Source organism: Eucyclogobius newberryi, unplaced genomic scaffold (genome assembly GCF_026437365.1).
Source record: "Eucyclogobius newberryi isolate DKJ021-1_F unplaced genomic scaffold, fEucNew1.0.hap1 SCAF_3, whole genome shotgun sequence".
Classification (NCBI taxonomy): Eukaryota; Metazoa; Chordata; class Actinopteri; order Gobiiformes; family Gobiidae; genus Eucyclogobius; species Eucyclogobius newberryi.
Genome location: NW_027315945.1, coordinates 24273766 through 24299719, shown reverse-complemented (window position 1 = coordinate 24299719; position 25954 = coordinate 24273766). Strand labels below are relative to the sequence as shown.

General features: G+C 39.1%; 1 long non-coding RNA gene across 1 annotated transcript in view; it reads left to right on the top strand.

The window, feature by feature from the left end:
- The window catches only part of LOC140374233 (uncharacterized), a 55708-nt gene that overhangs the window by 11620 nt on the left and 18134 nt on the right, over positions 1-25954 (top strand). Inside the window, exon 2 of the long non-coding RNA XR_011929080.1 lies at positions 21712-21847. This is a non-coding gene — a long non-coding RNA (uncharacterized lncRNA). The remainder of the gene's footprint in view (positions 1-21711; positions 21848-25954) is intronic.

Here is a 25954-nt window from a genome sequence, read left to right as displayed (position 1 = left end):
GACTTCAAAACTGCAGAACTGAGACGCCTCTTCACGGTGACATCAGCAAACAGCACATTGTTTTTGTTTTTTAAAAATGGCTACATGACTTTTTTAGAACCAAACAAGTACAACTCATAGTCTCCATTTGTCAAATCATCACCACTAAGTACAGAGATGTGGGCGGGGACAGGGGGCTGGTGTAAAACAGGACTTTTTCTGAGCACTTGAGCCTCAGGTGCAAGACAATATACGGTATAATTACTCAAACATGCGTGAATCAATCAACACTACTTTAAAGGAGGTTAAAGGCTTGTTAAATAAAAAAAAAACTGCTTTAAACTTTGTAGAGATGTGCCAGAGCAGAAATTAGCTTAATATCCATAATAGCTTGCTCTCATTTGTATTAATCAGACAAAAGGTAGATTTTAAATTGAAGTTAGAATTACAGTGGCACGCAGCAAAGGTCACCTGGTGTGGGAAACGAGCGGCGCATTCCCCATGAGACTCAATTCCCAAAAATGCCCCTTTGATTAAGCAGGTAATCAATTATGTGTAATGTGGGCCCGTGTGAAGGTAATCTCCACAGCCCCATTCACACTATAACTACTTTTATGAGCCGCAGGCCGGGTACAGTATAAGTCTTTCATCTATAAGGCTTTCAGCTGTGTGCGAGCTCTGCCAATAAGACATGCTGTTTAAGACTTGGCAGCTATAGTCCACAGCCCCTACACTAAATGGCTTGCAGCTGACTGTTTTATGCACAGTGGCTTTAAAACTTCTTTTTTTTTCCCTTAACGATTTTTGTTGCAGCCAGACCTTATTTTGCTGGGTAAGGTTACTGACCTCCAATCAGGGTCGCACGGCAGTCACAAAGCCACACGTCTGCTGCTCGATGGCGCCTACAGTAGTTGGAAACAAATTTAAAAGCAATTAGGGTCAGGCCTTTCGGCGAGTAATGCGAAAAGGTAGAGTAAAACAGTTTGGGAGTGAGACAACTCCCTTTTAAATCGGTTGGATACTTGTGTTGTATGAATACAGTGGAGGGTCAGAATCATATAGAAACTTTGGGTTCACGATGTCCTCCCAGGACGGAACGAACTGTTGATGAGTGGTTGCTTGAACCCAGAAACTATTCCATTTGATCCAACTACCAAACCTGGTTGTATTGTTCTCCAGCTTTTTCTCAACTTTTTGCGACTAGTATTGAGGACAAAGTATTTCATAAATGCACTTTTTCGAAATGTGGCTATTACTTACTGGATTTTATAAACATTTTAATCATGATGAAGTACCCGACTTTTCTTGTAAATGAGTCAATTTGTGTTTTTCGACCAGATAGTTGAAAATGGCAGCGCTAGACCTGTCTGCATCTAGGGTTAAATCACTTTGTGTCTCGTCAACTCGGAAATAAGAGCTGAAAGCATCTCTCTGATTGGCTGCGCTTGGGTGGTCCACCCCAGTTTAACGTCACCATCTGAAAAAAGCTGTGTTAAAGCTCTGCGCGTGCCTGAAAATGTATTTTTATGAACAGTGACAATGTGCAAATGGACAAGTTCGATTAAAAAACTTACTTCCAGTTTAGCAGTGTGAAAACGAGACGCCCCAGCTCGAAGTTCTGTTAAGGAGCATTCTGAGATTCCAGACAAATAACTCCATATTCTCAGGATGAAGATAACTCTGGTATGTTTATATGAAAGCATCCCAGGTTATGTATGACTGGGAGTACTTTGTAGAAGTGATAAGTTACTGAGTGCATGTGTGCGTGTGGGGAGTGACGAATGAGAGAGCAACATAGCAGGGCGCGCTGCTGCTTTTTAATTATTTTCAGCTGAGCAACCTAAATGCATCTCCTTCCCTTTGCTCCTTCTCTCAACCCTGTAATCCAGAGTTAAACACAATTTCTCAGCCTGCTCCTGGGTGGCCGCTCTGGTGTGTACGAGTGCGTGTTGGTTGGTGCAGCGGTTGGTCTGCGTCCATGTGTCTGCGTGGGGGTTTTGTGGCCACCTCGTCCTCGTGACATGTCATAACCCAGATTGTTTGCGTTTCCCCATGTGGAGAGTGACTCAGGGATATATATTCGTCCGTTGTAATGCATTTGTGTTCGGTTCTCCCTGGTGCATAGTTTTCAGCAGATGTAGATCCTTATGTAACAAATCTCTCTTAATTAATAATTTTATTTCTTCTTATAATCTTGATTTTATGTTTTTAACTGAAACATGGCTTGACAAAAACACAGGAAATGTAGTTCTGATAGAATCTGCTCCACCCAACTTTAAGTTTGAATCTGAAACACGAGAAAACAAAAAAGGGGGTGGAGTCTGTGCTGTCTTTAGAGATGAAATAATTACCCGCAGGTTGTCTTTTGGGGTGTTTTCATCATTTGAGTATGTATCCTTTAAAATGGAGCTAAAACAGTCTCCATCCATTCTCTTCATTGTTTTATACAAGCCTCCCCAGCACTGCCAAAGTTTTATTGATGATTTTACTGAGATGCTTTCAGTCATATGCACAGACTTTGATGGTTTGGTCATTACACGTGATTTCAACGTGCATGTTGATAATGTTTGTGACAGAAATGCTAAAGAGCTTGATGCTGTCCTTGAAACCTTCAGTCTTACTCAGCATGTGAGAGGCCCCACCCACAGCAAAGGACACACTCTAGATCTCATAATTACAAAGGGGGTAAATATTTCAAATGTTAATGTGATCGATGTTGCTCTGTCTGATCATTTCTGTGTCTTCTTTGACCTGTCTGTTTCTCCCAAACCTCCGGTTGGTCCTGCAGTTGTTCAGAGGAGACACATAAGTGATGGCACAGGTGCACTGTTTATGGAAATGATAAACTTTGAAAATGTCTCATGTTCTAATGTAAATGATTTGTTGAACTCTGTTACATCTAGTGTTTTGAATGTTCTGGACACCATCGCCCCTATAAAGGCTAAAATGGTTAAAAATAAGCAGAAGGCGCCGTGGAGAAATGATGATTCGGTCAGGGCACAGAAAAGGGAGTGCCGCAGGGCCGAACGGAAATGGCGCAAGTCAAAGCTCCAGGTTCAAAAAGAGATTTACAAAGAAAAGCTGAACATGTACAACCTAATCTTATGTAGAACTAGGGAAAGATATTTTTCTGAAATAATTGGAAGCTGCAGTAACAACTCGCGTGTCCTGTTTGCCACAGTAAACAGATTAACAAACCCTCCAGCTCAGCTGCCGTTAGAACTCATTTCCACATCCAAGTGTAATGAGTTTGCATTATTCTTTAATGACAAAGTTCAGGGCATTAAAAATGCTATAAATCCCACAATGCAAAAAATTACCCTAAAACCACCAAGACACTTAGAGCTAACTCACTTTGCACCAGTAACTGACAAAACTGTCCATGAGATCATCACCAGTCTGAGTTCATCTACATGCTGCCTTGATGTGTTACCCACCAGATTTCTAAAGTCTGTGCTGAACAGTTTGTTAGCACCATTCACTCACATAGTTAACATGTCGCTTCAATCTGGAACATTCCCAATGTCTTTGAAAACTGCGGTCATAAAGCCTCTCCTAAAGAAGAGCAGTCTTGATGCCGCAGTACTGAGTCATTACCGGCCCATCTCTAATCTGCCATTTTTGGGCAAAGTCCTTGAAAAGGTTGTTTACCAACAGCTCACAGATTTCCTCTTAATAAACAACTCATTTGATGTTTTTCAGTCAGGTTTTAGACCTCATCACAGCACTGAGACTGCTCTTGTCAAGGTGACAAATGACATCCGCCTGAACACTGACACGGGCAAAGCCTCAGTCTTAATTCTGTTAGATCTGAGTGCTGCTTTTGACACTGTCGATCATGGGATCCTCTTACAGAGACTAGAGGACTGGGTGGGCATCACTGGCACTGCCCTAAACTGGTTAAGGTCCTATCTGGAAGACAGGAAGTACTTTGTTGAAATTGGTAGCTGTGTCTCAGACCACATGACCCTGATCTGTGGAGTGCCCCAAGGGTCAGTCCTGGGTCCCCTTCTGTTCAACCTCTACATGCTGCCGTTAGGTCAGTTGATACGCAGTGAAAATGTGTCCTATCACAATTATGCAGACGACATTCAGATCTATGTTTCACTATCGGCAGGTGACTATGGACCAGTAGATTCACTCTGTCACTGCATCCAACAGATCAGTTTGTGGATGCAAAACAACTTTCTCCAGCTGAACTCAGACAAGACTGAAATAATCGTTTTTGGCCCACAGAAACAAAGAGAAAGTGTTAGCGGTCACCTCCAGAGTCTCGCTCTAAAACCTACAAACCAAATTAGAAATCTGGGGGTAATAATGGACTCAGACTTGAACTTTAATAGCCACGTCAAATCAATAACATCAGCAGCTTTTTACCATCTAAAAAACATTGCCAAAATCAAAAATATAGTGTCAAAACCAGATTTAGAGAGACTTATCCATGCGTTTGTCTCCAGTAGATTAGACTACTGTAACGGCCTGCTCACTGGTCTCTCCAAACGAGCTGTAAAACAGCTGCAGTACATCCAGAACGCTGCTGCTCGGGTCCTGACTAGAACCAGGAAGTATGATCACATTAGTCCTGTTCTCAGGTCTCTGCACTGGCTCCTGTGGCTCAGAGAATAGACTTTAAAGCAGCTCTGCTTGTGTACAAGTCTCTCCATGGCCTAGCACCAAAGTACATCTTGGATATGTTAGTGCCATATGAACCATCTCGGACTCTGAGGACCTCAGGGACCGGCCTCCTGCTGGTGCCCAGAGTCAGGACAAAACATGGGGAATCTGCGTTTCAGTTTTATGCAGCTAAAATCTGGAACAGTCTTCCTGAAGATGTGAGACAGGCTTCAACTCTGACAATGTTCAAATCTAAGCTAAAAACAGTTTTGTTTAGCTGCGCATATGACTGAAAGGATTTTTTCTTTGCACTCTTCTCTTTTGTTTGTGATTTTATTAGTTTAGAAAATCAGTTGGATTGATAATTTTTAATTTAGTTAATTTTATTGTATTTCTGTTTCTGTAATTTCTTTGTGATTTGAATGCATTTTTCCTGCTGTGAAGCACTTTGAATTGCCTTGTGTATGAAATGTGCTCTACAAATAAACTTGCCTTGCCTTGCCTTGCCTAGGTTTGTGCTGACTCGGCAAATGTTCTCAAACAAGTGTATTTATCACATTAAAAGAAAGGTGGATGTCAAAGGAATTATGATAAAGTACCTTGTTATTGACCCCTTAAAAGTAGCTTAGCAAAAACATTTTAAATTCCAGCATGAACGCAAAAGTGAACAGAAACATAATGTGATGTCAAAAAAGAAACTGCACTTAACCTAATCACAAAATATGAAAAATCAAGCGTTTTTTGGCAAATGAAAAGCACTGAGTGGAATCAGAGGTTTGAAACATTATTTGTTTGTTTAATAAAGGAGATTAGGTTTAACACTTGACATTTTTGACGAAGGCTAAATCTTGATTTTTAAGTTTTACTGGAAAAATACGAACAGAAATTCTAGCTATATGTAACAGACTTTACCAAATGATACTTTTGTGAAGCTTAAATTCAACGACTGGCATTCCTACCCTGAAAATTCAAACTTGTTATTTATTTTTAGTTTTAAAAATACTTAATACATTAGCATTTTGATCTGATGTCAGTTAATCTTTGAAAATGTGTAATGTGTCCACTTGACCTTTGCCCCCAGTTGCCCCCATTCCAGATTTGTTTACATTCTGATGACATAACATCAAAAAAAAGGTTGTTTTTGTTTTTTTCTAATTATTTTATGGAAATATTGTTAGACTTTGTATTTTGCCATAGCCCACAACAATATTTTGTGGAGGAGAAAACATCCAATTATATTTGCCAATGATTGTGGCGGCAAAAATGCAGAGCCACTTTAGGATTAGGATTCTTGATAACAATTATGCTGATGTTTATGTTTTCCTACCATTGTTCAATTATAAAAGTGTAGCGCCATTTTCAAACTCGTACGGGTGAAACTGTAAACAGTAACTTTTAATGAGTCAGTTGGCAGATATTTGCATTCATATTACTAGTAAACAAAATCAGATTACGCTAAGATACTAGCAGCAGAGGGGCTAAAAGATAAATACTTGTTAAAAGTCTTGCACCATTCGTTCACAAAAGGCTGCCCCCGGTGGATGTAAATGTAACTACTCTTACTGAACGCTTTATGGCCTTGTATTTACAGTTGTGATGTTGTATTGATAATTTTTATGGACCCACTGTTTTTTCCGTAAGAAATGTGCGCAGCGGTACGACAGGGAGGTCAAAGGTCAGCCTTATCTACAGAATAAATTAACTGTAACGACATAGACATATAACACCTCAGTGCTCTTTCCCGGTTGTCGGGCAAATAAATAAATTGATTTCTCTTCTGATATTGCTATGTTCAGCATGAGTCATATTTGTGCAGAGACTCTTTAAACGCACCATGTTCTCGCCTTAAGAGGGTTATCACGATGACATTATTGATGCTAATTAATCACACCCCTTTGATAGTTCAGTCATATCACAATAAGTGTCTTTGATTGTGCTGCAAAGCATCACGTAAATATAATAAAGCAGTATTGTCGGTTGTACTCTTCAATGTAGTAATCAGCAAAAGTATATACCGTATTTTCTGGACTATAAGTCGCACCGGAGTATAAGTCACACCAGCCAAAAAATGCATAATAGAGAAGAAAAAAACATATATATGTCGCACTGGAGTATGAAATGCGGTTGCAAGTGTGAAAATAACAAATAATATCACATATATAAGTCGCTCCGGAGTATAAGTATAAGTATATAATATAAATATAAGTATAAGTCGCACCCCGGCCAAAGCGATGAAAAAAGGTGCGACTTATAGTCCGGAAAATACGGTACGTTAAATAAGATCCACATATACTACAGGAAAACGCTTTATCACCTTTTCAGTTAAACTCTTCCATGGATACTGCAGTTTCATGTCTAAACTTGAAATAAACCAAAACATATTTTCTGGTATTGAGTAAAACATATTTCCTCTTTTATGGCCCCGCCTACAAAGAAACTATAAGAATAACGATGATTCTGCTGAAAGTCTGTCTAACTTTACGGTTAGACAGACAGAGCTTAGTCTGTTGGCTAAACGACAGAAACCACTGGTCAGCTTGTAAAACGTTAAGCCTGCCAAGAAATATCACATTCCAACAGTTTGCTTTTAATAGTTGCGTTTGATGGCCAATTATCGACACCAGCCTTCTTTATATTACTCCCGAACATCAGCCGAGTGTAAGTATTGGGCCCGATCTTCATTAAGCGTGGAAATAACAGGTATTGGCGCGGCTGGAGGAGTTGCTGAGTCGGCGTTTTTCGCAGGAGGACGTATAGAGAGGGTCTATATGAAGTGCGGGTGGCCTCGAGTAGACCGGAGGGGGAGTGAGAGCGGGTTCTGTGGAGAGAGAAAGTCGGGCCAATCCTCTCAAGTCTAACACCAACAGGCCAGTGTTATTGATGTGATCTATTTTAAGGTGAGGGGCTTTGAGCGGCCGCGGTCTGTTTATGCTCCGGCCTTGCGCTCCGCATGACTGGCACGGCTAACTTCGCCTAAAGTTAATGATTTAGAAGAGGTGCTGGCAGGCCAAATTGTCACCCACTGAAAGGGCCCATTGAGACCAGTACATGAAGTTCACATATTTCAACACAGTGAGAATAAACCAAGGTCCGCCGAGCCTAACAAAAATGTCAAAGCGGTAATTAGTGTTCAGCCCATCGGTTCTATTGAAAATACGGCCAAATGGCTCGCTTTTGAACACGTTTTGCTCAAAGTATTTAGGTATATACTGCATTTTTAATACAGTACAGATCTTTTTGAGTATAGAGAACCTGAAACTGAACCTGGACTAGATCAGGACCAAACCAAGAGCATAATATAAGAGCTCAAATTATCCACACATTATTTACAAGTGTTTAAAAATGCACTGTAAATGAAAATCCTATGAGGAGGCGGGGCCAGCAGCACAATCATTTATTCAGTTTTGAACAGGAAAGTGGTTCTGCAGACATTTGTGTGTTTTACAATATACACAATCTACAATAATGATCTACTAATGTCATAGTTCATTATTGTGATTATTGTTATTATGATTATTAAGGACGTCAAAATGCAACGATTATTCATGATTACTGAGAACATGACTCAACAACAGTGAAATATTTCATTACTATTCCTCAAGTTTATGTCCAGTTTACAAAGTTAATGTGGCATAAACAGCCATATAAAAATAACTTTACATTTAGAGTTGTTTTAATGTAATTACTACAGATTGAATTAAAAATACTTAATGTTGCTTCTAAAAAATGTCACATATATTATTTTTTATATTTATTGATACTATATTCATCATACTGTCACCTGAATAATCAGAATTTGACACTTTTGACATCCCTATTCATTTCTAAAAGCTAGAGATAAAGCAACACTGTCTTCTTTAAGAGACTTAAATCACTTCATATATTCCAGCTTTTACATCTGCCATAACATCAAAAAATCTCTTTTATTACGTCTTCCTTTTCTATAAAGCGCTCCTCGGGTGTCCAGGTTAACCACGTGGGCCTTTTTAAATCACTTAACTGATGTATTAGATGATTCCACTTCTAAAGGCTTTTTGTGAGCTGACCTCTTTTGCCAATCGTGCATATTAAAATCACAAGATGAAAAATCCCCTGCAGATGAAAGAGCGCCGAGCGGTCCAGTGTAATATGACAGCTAAATTGACGGCATTGGACGGACTAAGCTGACTGTTGTGAGGGGCTAATGAAAGGTTTCTTTGAGAGGCCATGTCAGCAGGTGAGTGGAGGTGAAATATGCACTGCCCCCCCCCCCCCCCCCCTCTCTCTCTCTCCACACCTGTCTCCTGCTCTGTGTCAGTCCATGCCGTCCACTCTCAATAGAAAGCCTGTCCACGGCTAAGTTATTATATCCACCTATGAAAACATATTGGGTGTAATAAATTCACTTTAATGAAGACGTACTTTAGGAGGCGTCGAGTTGAGAGCGCTGGTGGTAGAAGTGCAGATACAGGAGCAAATCTAAGCCAATACAAGTAAAAGTATCACATGAAACATCTCAGTAAAAGTATTACAGTACCCGTGCTGGTCAGGGCCTGGATGAGCGGCCGCTGGGACACAAGGTGCTCCGGTGGAACGCTAAAAGAAACTGTGGTTGTGTCGTTAGGTAAGACCCTTCACACACAGCGCACCAGGAAAGCACTTTGAGTGCTTTGAATGTGGAAAAGAGCTATAGAAATACACTTTTAGAGCAACACAAGTCAAATGATTTCACTCAAGGAACTATTTAGGATGAAATGGTGGGATTTTGTTGAAAGATTTGATCTGATTTTGATCAACAGAAGTGACTGAATCCATTTAATTCATTTTGTTTGCTCACAGATGGGACTTGAAAGTGTTAAAAAAAAACAAAAAAAAAAGAAGAAAACACATAATAAGTGGAAAATATGAATACCTTCTCTCAAATGTAGTGAAGTAAAAGTAATCCACTGTATACGATCATTTTAATACAGTACACAACTTTTTCTTTTGCCCTTCGTTAGAAATAATACTTGTGAGTTAAACATGTCAGTGTTTTAACTGGCAGAACTTCTTGTTAAGTAGAAAACGTTTATCCTGTTATTGTTTTTTGCACATCTTCTAATGTCAGCATCTTGCAAAAGTGTCTTGAAACATTCATGTTAAATGACACACATCTGCAAACTTTGCGTTGCAGAGTTATATTGATAAAAAAATATATATATATATATATAAATATATATATATATATATATATATATATATATACAGGGTTATTTTGAATTTGATGAAGCTCTATTTTATCTTTGTAAATTATTCATACAACTTTTTGGAATCTTCTTAAAGCATGAAACACAAACCCTTCATGTCCCTGACCAGACATTTCATCATCACCTTTAGCTGATTCTAAAAGAGTCTTTCCCGTTTCCCAACAGACTTAATTTATGTAACTACCCCTCCAGCTAATTAAATAGGCCTCGCTAATTAACCAATAGATAGTGACTTGCTAGATAGTGAAATTAACTTAGATAATAAGCAATTAATCTTTAAAGATCTCTCAATAATTGCTGACTTGCCACCAGTAATCCAGCACGATATCACGCCACGCAGCAATATCTGCGACGTGTTTTGACAGCGGCTTTAGTGTCTGGCCCATCTTTCTAACTCAATCTGAACATGTGTCTTTGCACTGTGCAAATAGAGGGAGTGATTCTGCCACTGCGACCGGCTACCTTTGATGGCCTCGCCTGATTTATGGCAACATTAAAGGGCAGTTGCCGGCGTTTGCATTTTTATTTTATGTTTCCTCTTCCTTGCATGAAGAGATGCACTGACTTATTAATGCGACGGATTGGGCATGTGTGTAGGATGGAGATGACAGTGAGGCTGCAGTCTGTGCTCTGAGCATTTCAATGATTACATTTCCCAGCCTCATAATATTTCACCAGAGAGCTTCCCAGGCTTTTAGAAGGACAAATGGTGAGACGTGCTGTTGCTTGTGGAAAAAATGCTTACTGCAGCGAAACGGAGCTGAAGTCTGACCCATGATGTAATGCTGGTTTAGTTTCTTCAACTGTAACTAAAGGAGAAATTCCGTGGCTTTCTGTTTTGTGGTTGTTTTGTTGTAGTTCTTCAAAGTCTTTTTATGTGTCAATAGTCGTCCTCGTTGTGGACCGTTAACACACGAATGCTAAATGATGTGTCTGATATAAGTTTAATGAGTTCAGTTTTATATTCACACACTGGCAAAGTGGTTTCTGGCCCAAGGACACAAAGATGACAGAAAGGAGTTAAGCAGTGAGCAGTGATGATGCCAACAACCTCTGGATTAGTGCCTGACAATCCCTTGCTCGCGACCTTCATCTCTGGTTAAGGTTAATGTGCTTATGTCAGGTTTGACTTAACTCAACTCAACTTTTACTTCATTTCCCCAGTTGGACCATTTTTGATGCAGTTTATGGTGTTGGTTGGTTGAAAATGTGCAGCAGATGTGACATTGGTAGAAGTAATTCCATGGCTGTTACCTAGCGCCAGAATGTAAACATTGGTAAAAATCCATATAATAAATCACACAATAGTCAGGATTTGACAAATAATAATCCTTGATAACAACATTATTTTATTAAATGATTTCAACTGTCAGAAAATGTGTGCACATTGTGTGTATTTGATACCTGCATTTTCAATGGAATGTTGGTTATTGATGACATAGACAGAAGGATTCTGATGTAAAACTATGATAAATATTTACCACAGGTTCTGTTCCACCAAAGTCATAAGACAAAAGTCATTTGCACTTCAAGGTACACTTTATTGTAGGGGAATGTGTCCTCTGCATTGGACCCATTGTAGTGGGTTATTTTTTTGACAAAGACATTATAGTCAGGAATAGTGTTCGTGAATTTATTCCCAGAAGTATAAAAAAACGGTGCAGAACAGAAAAATATGATATTTACAGATCGGTGCTGCAGTCCAACAGATAAACAGTCCTTGGCTGGCTCTGGAGCTCCAGCCTGTGGTGCACACAGCTCCTCCTGGAACACACACTGCCTCTGGGCCAATAGAAGGCTCTTTTATAGTAGCAGGCTCCTCCCTCAAATCAATTAACAGGAAAAACTTTCTCTTCAAATAGAAACATTATACTTTCAGAAATAATACAATCAATTAATAAACAAATATATTTTTACACCAATCTCCTTATATGTGTAGTGGTTCAAAGCAAAAAGGGACAAATCAGTAGTTTCACAAAAAAATGATGAGTTTCATGACGTCACACACTTTATAATGCAGAAGTTCGGGATGACCGGCCGAAATATGGAGAGGACGATGGAAACAGAGTGTGTGAATATGAGTTATGGCGAGAAATATGGTTTAGCAGCAATTAAGTGAGAACCTGTGACTGTTACGACGGTGTCGGAGGGACAAGGGACAGAACCACCGGGACAGGAGTGTGTGTGTGTGTGTGTGTGTGTGTGTGTGTACGTACTCACACACTTCCATGTCGCTTTGGTGTAACTTGTCAGGAGAATTCTTTATCATTCGTATGTGTTTTTCTTTGCTTCAGCGACATAATGATCACACTCTTACACTTCTGTATGTTCCTGACATGCACCTGTTCATCTATCATTATCTGTTTATTTCCAACATCTTGTTGCTGACAAGAAAATAACGTGACAAACTCCTCATACAAGGCTCTTGGTATGTGTGAGACAATATGCTGTTCTAATATGCTAATTCTGCATTAAGAATTCAGTGAAAATGAGTGTGTGAGATAATCGCTCCACTAAAAGTTAGCATTGGCAATGTAGTATGCAAATCAGGCCAGATGGGAGCTCTCTGTTGGTGTAAATTATCTCACTCCACTTCTTTATCATGAGACCTGAAATTATTATTTTTAATCTATCCGCCAAACACTATCTCTGCTCAGCCAACAACACAATAGTTTTTGCACTACTGTCCCAAGATCCACAATCCAGAGAAACATTCTAAGATTCTTAACCCAGCGGCAAGCTTTGTTTTGGGCTTGAGTCCAGCACTGCTCCTGGGAGGTCCAACAGCTCCTCTAAGCCCCTCCAGTCATTTTTTGGCATGAAGTATTTTTTTTTATTTTCAATCATGTCATCCTAATCCCTGGTACAATTAGAGGTCACCACTGAGCCGTTAATAAAAAGTGCAGAGCAACCTAAATGTTGTTACAGAAGTTGCAGCGGTCCCTTGGTGAACACACTTTCAACATTAGTAGCGAAATGGCACAGAAAGAGAATTGGTTTGCTTATCTTTTAATAACTTTACATACGCATTATTTATTTCATCCCTGGTGAGCACTAACAATTACTGTTTGGATATTGATTAAATTGAAATATGTTTAGCTAGAATTGACTCTGAACCATTTTTTTTTAAAGAAGCCTGTTTTAAACCATATTTAATCCGCCCTTATCTATGTTTAAGAGCCAGAATCAAGAGAGATGTGATTGGAGAAGATTCATTCACAGTTATTGTCATGGCAAAGCTCAAGTGAAATCCTTAATTACTGTTCCAATAGTATGTGACCAGAATCAGAATCAGAAAAGGTTTATTTCCATTGCCAGTGAACAAAATTCACAAACATAGGAACTTGCTTTAGTGATTCAGTGCAACATGAAACAATAAAAAAAAAAAAAACAATAACATATATAAATAGGAATATCTTATCTTATCTTAAAAAATAAAAGAAAAAAGAAAAACAATTAAAATCTATTATAGGATAAAAATAAAAACAGACTTACTATTTCCACAAAATGTACAGTTTAGCTTTATGAAATCAAGCAATCTGATTGCAAAAGTCAGGTTTTTGTGATATAAACTGCCACATAAACAGCATTATAGTTGTACTTGTACAGATTTAATTGAAATGACTTGCTTACTTACTTGATTTTGCTTATAAAATAGTCACAGGTATTACCATAGCTTTAGTTCTTAGAATGATATTGTGACCTGAATAATCATGATTATTGATAACCAAATGATCTTGACAGCTCTATCATTATGTCAGAAGTGTGATAGTTACAAAGTTGGACCTTTTTGTGTCTTTGAGCAACAAGACAGTTGTCCATTTGAAGCAGTTTGTCCATTTGGCACCTTCAGTAGAGCTGCTCTGCCATGATGGAGGTCTTAACAGTTTGAATACCTGTTTGCTGGTTTGTTTTTATGGTATGTTTTTGTGTCAACTTGAATTGTGCTCATCCAACTTCATAAACAGCAAAGATTATGGAACTATTTGTAACTATCAATAATTGTGATAGTTTGGAAGTCAGCCAGTTGATGATGAGCCTCTATTCTCATCGGAATTGATGGCGTCCATTTCTCATTGTTGTTTGTGTCCCGTGGTGAACCTAACAACCTGCCAAACTTCTCATAATAGATCCGTGATTAAAGCCCACACTGCCATTTTCAGTTAAAACATGTCATTGTTCTCCCAAAGTCATTTCTGAACCCTGTTATCAACATGGTTTTAAACAGTTAAATCACTATGCACCCAGCTCTCCCCCGACCATGTGTCCCTCTCTCTCCCCCTATCAGCCATTATCTTGTCAGCATGAGGTCATTGTCCAAACCTAACAATGTCATTTCCTTCATAAACAAGTCCAGCTTCCCCTTTCTCTGCTCCGTATCAGCTGCTTACCCTCCAGAGAGCTCTTTTTTACACCGTCCTCCATCTCGTTCTGTTTTCTATCCATTCACATTTTCCTAAATTACAATTACATTAAAAGGGCTGTGAACCCACAAAGGACTAATCCTTTTAAAAACCTTTTCACTCTTACATTGTTCATTTTGCTTGAGTTATAAGTGCCAAAGGGCAGTTTGGAGAACGCATATCAAGTGTCAGACGAAAAGTGCTCAGTATTGTTTTGTCAATGCAACTGTGAAGGAAGAATTTAGTAGAAAAAACGTTAAACAGACCTTGGGCAAGACATTTCAGCAACCTTAACATTATTGTATTCAAAGGTTTTGTGAAACGGCAAATATTGAGGGAAGAAATGGTTTTGGAGAGGTTTTATGGACTTGAGGCCTGCCTGTAACAACACAGGCCTGGGCTGTTTGGATTCAGCCAAGGTAATCACTATCTAGATGAGTTTTAAAGCTGTAGGTTGCTGCCGGGGGAAAGTACAAAAAACAAAAAAATATAGAGGGGCCCTGTTTAGCTTTGCCAGATTTTTCCTCTTTAGTTTCTCAGGGAAGGTTTGCTACGGGTTAGGAGGAGTTTTAATGGCTCTGCAGCACATGTGTTATCAGCTGAGTGTGGATATGGGAAAGCCCCGCAGGAACTGTGACATCATGGCCCTGTGTTAAACTAGATACACTTTAAACCAGATGGGTGTTACTGGAAAAACAATCACAAATGGAGACCCTCCCTTCAAAATTATATTATTTTACTGTAATAAAACAGGAGAGTTGCAAGTTCAGTGTACATTGTGCGGTACATTGTTTTCAGCTCTTCATGTCTAATAGAAGTGGAACATTTATTTGAACTGCTATTTATTATCAACATGGTGTGGCATGAATCTAACATGCAAGAGGGAAGGGCACAAGTACTAACTTTGGCCTCCAGGGGTTACGAAATAAATGTTTTTACTCTGTTCTTAGATATAATAAAGCCATACATAATTTTTTTCTTTATACCTAAAAAAAAACACTATTCATGGTTGTAGTTTTTAATCACAGAAAACCCTCTTGCCCTCTCACATGGATGAATGAGGAAACCTTATTTAAATTTTATGATTCTCGTGTCACTATTATACATGTTTTATGCACTGACCTTGATCACATGCCATCTAAGTAACTCATGACGCAACATGACTCCGGTCTATGTGGTCTCTACTGAACAGCAGATTTAAATTATTTCTCTTTGACTTAAATAGGTTGTTTTATCATTGTTCATTGTTTTATGTTGCAAGTTTCTATGTTTGTGAATTCTGTGCATTGACAATGGCAATAAACCTTTTCTGATTCTGATTCTATGGAGTGGAGTGGTTTCATTTAAGGAATGGAGGGAACTTATTGCACTGTGTTGTCATCATGCACTGCTCACCCAAGATGTCAAAATGATTTGGTTGATCCATAATTTTGGTTATTCAGACCACAATTAGAACTTAATTATTATAACTTAATGTCACAATAACTGTAATTTATCATTCAGCGAGTTTGATTTCATAAAGCGATACATACAATTAATTGGCACCATGACCAATAATCATGAATTATTGTAAAATTGTGCATTTCATCTCACAATAATATAAACTTCTAATCACAAAAATCACAACCACATACGATGATACAAAATACTTCATGTGTATTTCATGTGTTAAGGAATGTAGTGTATAATAGATATTAGATATAACGTCATATTTAAAAGACATAGAGAAATCCAATGTCTTATTATTTGCACAATATTGACTGAGTTATTAATATTTTGTCTTCAAATGCAACACAGTTTGATGTTTGACCTTGCACATGCCAATAAACCACTTTTGATGTTTCTTTATTCATCCCATGTATTATGCAGTGCCCTTGAGCGCTGGGCTCTGACTCATGACTTAGCCTGGTCAATCACCTCTCATAGAGCTGAGTGCATCGCTTTCATTTAGACAATGGAGGGAAACGGTGCATCATGTTGCCCTCATCCAACTGTCGACTGCTACGTGCCACTATCATAAGCTATTATTCTTACATTCAAATCATGTGAGAGTTATTTTGTGGCATTCATTTGATTGATTAATCGTACTATTTAGTAATACTTAAAATGAATAAATGGAGCCCTTAACTTTGATATTTCCTGTGTGCTCAGTGCTAGTCTTGGACATTAAATACCCTGTTGTTGTTTTTTGCATAACTGTCTTGAGCAATATTTGGGCAATTCAATTGTTGGCCGAGGAGCACAATTTATTTATTACCTGTGTTCTTGGATGAAAGAATTCAATCTCCAAAAGCAACATTCCTCATACTTTCAATCACTGATAACCCCCTTTAGCCTTTCGCAAGTACTTGCCCGTATTTTATGCATCTTGTATCTCCCCCGGTGTATTATGTCCTGACCTTGATTACGCTCTTACTCATGTCTCTGGTCACTGGGGCCTCAGCCGAACTACTTTTAGAGCCGAGTGTATTGGATTAATTTAAACAATGGAGGGAAATAGTGCATCATGTTGTCATCATCCATACGACTGCTATGGTATTGCTCGCAACCACCGTCATTCCAGATCGTGAGATTTAAAGCCCTTTTGTAACAATGACATCATACCTTTCCTCTAACTCTCCTACGGACACCTGACAGGGCCCAGGCGCTGGCAGAAATGATGATGAAATGATGTGATGGTTTGGCATGCTTGTTGGAATTGTCAGCTGCTTCAGACCTTGTAGGAAAGTTGACATCATCCTTGCCGTGCAGATCAATACCTGGCATCCCGAATCCCTCCGACTTCAAATTGACATGTGTCTGCATAGGGGGAGAAAAATACAACAGAAGACGCTGAGATTATTGGCCCTTCTGCAGGATTCGTCATCTGTTTGGCGTTGTGGAAATAAAGGAGCGTGTTTTTAAAGTAATAGAAACTGGCAAGGTGGTTGGGCTGGCAGTGGTTGTTGTTGTGGTGAGGTTTTATTATACAGTGTGTAATCCCTCAGCCGTCCGCGTAGACTCCAAAGCAAAAGAAGGTTGAATTCTGTCAACTCGTCAAACATTTAGACTGAATAAGTTTCTCTACTCATCCAAGTTGTTGTTGTTGTTTTTTTCAGTTCTGACACAGCTCTGATAAGGGAATGGACACAATTATATGGCTTAAATTCCAATATAGATTTTCTGTGCTTACGTGATTGGAAGGTTCTAGTTTAGTTGTAATCCAACCAGGAATCGTTGCAGGGTCGACTCCCTTTCTGTGTTTCTCCATGGGTCTGGCTGTGTTTCCTCCGGGCGCTCTGGTTCCCCCATCAACCCATCATCCCAAAATATGCACCATAGATAAAATCATCCAACTAACATCCTGACCATGACTAGCTCAAGATATGGACATGGGTCCCCGGGGCGCTGCACTGTGGTGCTCACTACTCCTGACAGGTATTCTCAGCGGCATTGAAGGATGAGTCCAATTTCCCTACGGGGACAATAGGAAGTGTGCGCAGGAAGACTGCATAGCCTGCATAGCCTGTATATACTATACATCCTAGCTAGTAACTACCTCATAAACCCAGATCTGAAGCTGCTGTTCTGTACTGCAGCAGTAGAACCCAGTCACCTCCCTGTTTCTCTCCTCTTATCTGACTGGGTTCTTGGGAGAGATACTTTCCCTAATGTGTGTAACCACCTACTAACAGACACTTTACATAGTGTTTTTAATTGTCACGTGGCAGTAAGATATCTGCCCTGCTGCTGACTGACACAGACATCTAAAATAAATATCTTTCAAAGTGCTACAGCCATTATTGTTATTATTTATTCAGTCTATAAGCTATTAGCTGTAGCCACCGCTGCCCTGGGGCAGACTGGAGGCTGCTCATCTGCGCTATCAACTCCATATGGCATGTGGTCTTGCCTAATGACACAACAACAGAAAGGGAACCAAAACTCTGACCTTCTGGTTGGTGGATGAGTTCTCTAACCCTTGAGCCACATTTATGCAATTGGCTTCTCCAACTATCACAAATCACTCATTGAATCGCCACATTTGGCTGGCCTGTTGTGGTGGAGGCAGTGTTTTGGCTCCATCCAGCTCAGTACAGTACAGAATCTCCAATTCCGACTGAAATCCAATTGACATGTGTCCAGAAGAAGAAAAATCTATAAAAGAAACAAGGAGATTATTGGTCCTTCTGCAGGATTCGTCAGCTGTTTGGCGTTGTGGAAATAACTGCGCAAGGGAGTGTGTTTTTAAAATAGCGGCAGACTAGCCAAAGCATGGTCCGTGAACTGTGACTGTCAGGGATCCTTGTGAAATGCTGTCACACAATTTTCCCCTCCAATTTCCCATATGTTTTAGACGGTAATATTCAAGATCAGTTAAAATCCTCTTGGGAGTGACCTCACATGGCTCTGGCGCGAAGGAGCAGCATTCCCAGACATTTATAGCACGTGTAAAGCAAGACTAAAATTGGAAAATAAGAAGGATTAACCAAAAATTCATAACCACGTTGAGAAGCTTAAATTGTCTTTTTGTCTGTCTAAAAATGTCATCATCTAATCAGCTAATTTTCTTTAAATTAAGAAGGGGGCTCCAGATCAGCGAATAATTAAATGTTGACGGACTAAAAGGGCAATAACCAAAGTAAAAAAACATTCTTTCACCAGTGTTTTTTAAGAACTGTGGATTTATTCTGAAAAGGTGTCACAGTGTGGTGAGAAATGATGATTCCCACAGCAGTAGAAAGGTGAATCTTGGTCAGCGTTTTCTAAAAGGCCTGGCCCCATGTGTGTGTGTTTGTGGTGTGCAACGTTAAAAACTCTTAGGTCTCTGCTCCTCTGCTTTATGGGCTGTGGTGAGGCATTCTGGCATAATGATGTCATCTCAAAAATAAACACAGCTTTAACTAGGAGCACTTGGAGAGCATTGATCATATCTTTCACTGCAATAGAACTTGGGAGTTGAACAAGGGGTCTTCAGAGGTGGAACGTAACCAGATATGTTTACTTGAGTTATTTAATTAAGGGTCAGTGACCTCGCAGGACCTAGACTGCCACACCCTTCAGATGGCAACCCCCAACCCGCTCACTCACTCATCCACAGGAGCTACATGTTATATTTGGGCAGCAGTGGTTTAGTGGTTAGAGAGCTCACACTAACACAGCTAAATAATGCTCGGACCAGTTCATATTGTTGTTGTATGCTTGAGCAGGACACTTCATATATCTAGAGTTCTTTGCTCCTTCTCTGAACCTCACAAAAGTTTGAAATTTCCTAGATTTGTGATGTCAGCGGTAGAGATCCAGAGTTCTCTTGTACTGTAAGTACAAGAGAACTCTCGCTGGAGTAAGCTAACGTTTGTTTGATTCCCTGTGGTAACTTAACCTCTGCTGTTAGTAGATGGAGAGATCACACCAAATCCTGATGAGCCAATATATATATCGATTTTCAATATATACGTACATTCATCTAAGTCAGGGGTGTCCAAACTTTTTTCACCAAGGGCCGCATTTTGAAACTTAAACGGGGAAGAGGGCCACAAACAACTTGAAAATGTCGAATTTGTTGAATGACAAAGTGAATCATTTGAAATTTTGCATTTGACGTAATTGCAATGAGCCTCCACACCTTTAATTAGACCTAGAACATTAATATTAGGTTGGTATAACATCAATATGCCTGATTTTTTCAATTTCACAATAAAAAGTACTAGTTTTTGTTGTTTGGGCCAACATAGCAGGAAGCTGGAGGGCCAACAAAAATTGGTCTGAGGGCCGCATTTGGCCCCCGGGCCCTAGTTTGGACATGCCTGATCTAAGTTGTAAACCATGAGATGCCAGCAAAGGTACTCAACAGCACGTTTAAAGGTCTGTAACAAAATGAATCATGCAGAATATGTGTTCTCTAACAGACTGTGAGCTTGAGGTAAATGCTCTATCCGATGACCAAGCCCTTCTCCGATTATAAGTCACTGTCTTTGGCCCTAATTTGCATTTGCACATTGTAACACGTTGATGCACTCATACTTAATTATGTGTTGTGTGTATTAACCAAAGACTTATACAATAGCGACTTGTTTTTTCAAAATCGCTCTTCTAATTAAGACACCTTGTGGTAGATGTGGTTGGATTATAAGATCTTGCGTGCTCGGGAAGGCGGATGACTACCTCTGTTCACTTCTGGCAGTACGGGATATTACAAACCACATACAAGAGCCGAGGGCATTCGGGGCGGTGAATCAGACACATAAAATGAATGATTAACAGGGTTTAGTAGAAAGCCTTTGTCGTCAGGGCTTAGCTGGCATCTCTGTACCAGTGGGATAAGACTATAGCTTGAGTCAGATCGTAAGGCATTGATGTCGTCACTGTATGAATAATGAGAATGTGGGTCCCAAGGGGGCGCTGTGGTTCACATGGGGTTTGGCTGTTACCTAAGACGGAGCCAGAGAGAAGTGTGATATAACAGTGAGTCATGGTCATGTCTACTGTGAATCAACTTCATTAGCGGTTTGGGTCATGTTTAAGAGCTTTATGGTGGGTTTCCCTTTGTTATGCTCAAGTGTGGACTTCTCAAGTTGTATTTTCAATGTAAAGGAAGTAGTAAGTTACTTGTTTGAAGCTATTTCACTATAGTTCTACTTCCACTTCACCTTTAATAATAATAATAATAATAACTTTTATTTATATAGCGCTTTTCAGTGACCCTTTCACCCTGATGACCAATGACAACTCTGCTTCATAGTTGTTTAAGTTGGTGGTTTTTAATCCTCACTCTTTTTATTTCATACTTCATGTTATGGCATTTTTAAGACACTTTTAAGTGATTCAAAATGTATATGTTGTAGTGATTCTTACCTCGAAATATGGTCCCAATTTTAATATGGCTTTGATTGTGTTGCATTGTATTTGCAAATTTGCTAAATGAAAGAGAACTTTTCAAACGCGTACAATATTCCCACTTTAATGTAGTCTATATTTGATAGGTCAGGAATCTCTTAGTTATTTGGTTAATTATTTAGATTACAGCTCTGAATTTTTTATCGTTCGGTCGATAGGGGTTAAGATTATTTTCCCCCTCCTTTTTTTTTATATAATTGACATGTCAAATCAAATATGTCACTATTTCAAAAAGAAGAAAAAAGGTTGTGACAGTAAAAGTAAAACAGTAAGACAGTAAAACAGCAAAAGGCCAAAGTGAAATAGAAGAAGTTTGATTGAAACACCACGTGATTAAAAAGCCCTGATCTGTACAGCAGCAGCCTCTTCCTGCAGCACACCCGCCGTCTTCCTTCCTCCTGAATGACAATGCTTCCTTGTTTATCCTGTTGCCGTAAAAACACAATCAAGCGCGAGTCAACACTGAACGACTCCCAACAAGCAGGATTATTGCTCTAATTAAGCTTTAATAAGCCCTTATTAAATGGCCGCCGGCCTCGTTAGGCGCTTCATTAAGTCATTTCATCCTTTTATTCGTTCATTAAGTCTTCTCTTCTTCTTGCCTTTCTTCTCAGGGCGTGTGGGAGTGGAGAGGTCTGGGAGATCATGACCTTAATTCTTTCCAAGACAGACGGTTTAATTAACACCGGAGAAATCCTCACTGACTACCCAGCACTGCAGTGGAATTGTACGGAGAAATTAACTGCAAAGGTATGGGACTAAGGTAATGTGTTTTATAGTCACTAGATGCTAATAGCCTTTGATATTACTACCTTTTGGATTTATGATCTAATTAAACTTCAATTTAATATGCAGCTAAACATACCCAAATAACCATTAATGGCTTATGAGTATTCAAACTCTTCCTCGTGCTCAAGTACATTAGTGAAGTAAAGGCAATATTCACTGTGAAAAGGGTTTTGCTTTTACCAATTAGGGCTACTTGCAGGTTGGATCTTGATTTTCAGTAGACACCTCTTTATTTCATTGTGTTTCAAGTGTTTATAGGTATATTGATGAACATGTTAGTTCAATCACTATTAAAACAGATTTTCTCACTGCAAAACCTGAAATCGGTGTTTACATCTGTGTAACTAGTTCCTAGCTCTCACAAACCCTTTAGTATAGTATTCATATTCATATACATTCATTTTTGGGCTTGTGCAAAGTTTGAAAACAGCTTTTTTTCAGACAATAAAGACTTAAACTACTTTATTATTCTATGCAGACAGCATGCACCGGTCTAATTTTTGTCATCAAATGGCTGCTTTTACAAGATACTCTTTAATGGTAACACAATATTTACTCAGTTACAAAATAAAAATATGTCGGTACCCCAGCGTTAATACTACTTTTACTACAAGTTTTATTGGGCTTATACAACCCATTTTATTATCCTTTTCCACTGCTCTCAACTACAATATTCTACAAATGTCACTAAACTCTTTACTACTACTACAATCACCACTAAATATTTTTATGACCAACTATACTTCAATAAAAACAAAACGCTTACACTCACTTTCCAGTACTGGTAAAAGGCCCGGTCCAGTTTGCAGATCAAATTTGAGATCTTCCTTTCGCTGTTACCAGTCAACACCCCATATATATTTTTCTCTTTTCCTACAGAAAATATTGACACTGAAGTTGGTTTATCAGTAAAAATATAATGCGGCCCAGCTGAAAGCCCTGTATAAAGAGGCCACACACATGTAGGTTACGCCGGAGATGTATTTTCTTTCCGACCAGTTTTAAAATTGGAACATAAAAGGAAAAGCAGCACACTTTGAGGTGAAATGTTGTTACTTGTACAGCTCAGAGGGCAGAGAGTGCAGCTAGCAACACCTGCAGATCTGAACACGTGGGGGATTTCCAAACCGGTGTGCGATGTTTAGAGCCGGTGAACTCTGCTCCTCGACCGTCTTCCCTTCATCATGTGCCAGCCGACAACATGGAAGAAACAGTTAGCTTTAGCTGTGTAAAGAAAGTCATGCCCAGAGGGAGGCTGAGAGGCAACAGGTGACTAATGTCTTTAACACAAAGCAGGATCGCAGGAGAGTGTCCGATTACTCAGCAGCAGAGGTGTACCAGTTACTTTTACTGGTTTATGTAATCTGAATTTACTGGGTGGATTTTGTAAACCGCTTTTTCAGGAATTGATACACGGTTCTGTTACATTCAGAGCACATGTTAATCCCAGAGGAAGAGGAAGTACTCTTAAATATGTATACAATGATTAGATGGAATTAGAGTGCAGTCTTTGTATGCTCAAAGTGTTTACTTGTACTTACTGCTACTCTTCATAATACAGCTTACACAGTGGTGGAAAGAAACAGTACAAACGTAAAAGCACTGTACTTAAGTTAACATTTTAGGCATCTGCACTTATTATATTTTATGTTTTAAACTTTTATCTCACAACTTTTGAGAGCAGGTGTCCGTACTTTTCTACTCCACTACATTGTTGAACTGAACTGAAATGTAAAGGTTTGAGTTTTCTGAAGGTTCAAGGCCCCAGCTTTGAGCAAACGAAAATATATACAGTATTTTTATATACAGTACATACAATTCACTCGAAAATGAAGAAATGGATCGGTAATTGTGCAATCAACAAAAGTAGTAGATTTTTGATGAGCTACTTTTACTTGAGTATTGTATCTGAAGCAAAAGCTCTTTTTTTCCCCCATCCATTTCTTTTCAAAATAAGACGATATAAACACTTATTACAACATTTCACATTGTCAAATTGAAAAAAGAGCCAGGGTTTCTCAGTAGAGTTGACTGTTGACAACGGACACTTCAAATTCCCCAAAAATACATATTTAATCGTCACAGGGACTCGCCAAGGCATTTAATACGGTCAAAATGTTACTTCGTTCTGCTTTATGTATAGAATGTAGAAATGTAGAACTTCTTCCACCACTGAGCTTACAAGAACAAGTTAACCAAATAGTTCCCTTTTTATGTTTTTGTATAATAGACTAGTGTTTTTGACCTGTAGGTTTTATTGGACTGGAGAGATGCGCAGTATGTGTAAAACAAGGGTAAAGAATGAGGGGAGACATTCTGTAAATTGTCAGATTTTGTTTCTCTTTTGTTATAGTTCTGACATTTGTAATCTACTAAAACTCACCTTTACTCACTTGTCCCACCTTTGTACTTTATCGTATCAGTGGTCTGTATTGTATAATAGAAGAAACAGATATAGAGTTACCATCCAAACGTTCAAAAGTTCGCTCCTGTACTTCTTGAGCACTTTGTTACTCCATGTACAACACGACATCTTGCTGATATGATTGTGTACCTGACAGGGCATGTAATAATAGCCCGGTGCATGTTTGTTGCATATGTGGTGTTTATTAGCGCGCTGGCTCCTGCTGAGGGGACAGATGTTTGGGGGACGTATGGGCACACATGTCCACATTAATCCACTTATGAGTGCGTGCCTGTGTGAGCCTCCACATTACAGCCAGCCCTGTCTCCATAAAGTGGGAAAAGTTGTCCTTCACCTATTTCCCTTGTGGCCAAGTGTATGTTTGTGTGCGCTGACATGATTTAGTGCAGGTACTCCAAGACTTCCACCCTCGGCCATAAAATGATTGAATTTCCTGAAGCTTTAGCAGATGTCCAAACCACAGGATCCTCTCCAGCTCTTTCTTTCTTTGGGAATTTCTGTCAATGTGTATTCTTGTCTTCTTCTCTTAAATGTCATTTTGGCTCAGTGTTCCAAAGGGATTATATAAATAGTCCAAGGCGGTCCTCTACATACATAAATACACCCACGCATTTACATAATACACAATGTGCTGTGTACAGGATGCAGGGACAGTTGGTTGGGGTTGACAGAGGATGCCGTAAATGCGCACCCACACGCAGTTTAAATATCACATAGAGGCGCTGGCTGCGACATTATGTGAAGAAAAAAAAAGGATAGCTTCTGACAGACACATGAGGAGAGCTCTGGGCTGCACATGTTCCAATGTGTCAAGTGATACGTTACACAATTACACCCAAAAGCAGAAGCTCCAGCTGAGGAAGTGAAATCAATCATTCATCAAAAGATATAATTGTGATTATGTTATATGAGAGATGTGGAAGTGGAATTATCTGGATTTATATCATTGTTTTTTTTGTAAACACTGATATAGGTAAAATATTTAAAGTTAAGTCTTGAACGTTTTTAATTGCAAGTAGGATGTCAAGATTATTTGTTTAATTGATAATATCATTTTACAAACTGAAAACTAATAATCCAAACTATTTCAATAAACAACAACAACAATGTTGTTGTTGTTGTTGTTGTTCTAAACCACTACTACTTACTTTCTTAATTACCATCATTACTGTTAACGTTAGTTGAACCAATTTATAAACAGTTTCAGACAAGAGAAGTATTTTACCTACTGTACATAGCCCTTTGTACTTTGATGCAGTGAGTTGTAGTGAGTTTCCTTACACATTTTCAGGGCAAAAGCTTGATTTTATAACACTTTCAAGTTCAATTCTTGATCCAAGCTCTAATGTAAACAGTATTAACTGAGCCAGCGGAGCATATCTCGGTGCTCCAAAGGTCTGACCTATGGTGGTAGGATTTAATTGACTGTAATTGTGGCGGACTTAAAAGGCAATCAAAGTCAAGCAATTACAGGACAGTGGTGACCGGGCCTAAGGGCATGCGTGTGCATTCAGCAGCACAGGAGCAAGTTTACAGACGAGCATGTGCAAGTGAGCCTTGTGCATACACATGCACACAGATATACAGATACAGATCCAGCAGTCACCCACACGTTTCCTGTGTGTTTCATGTGCAATGGGCTT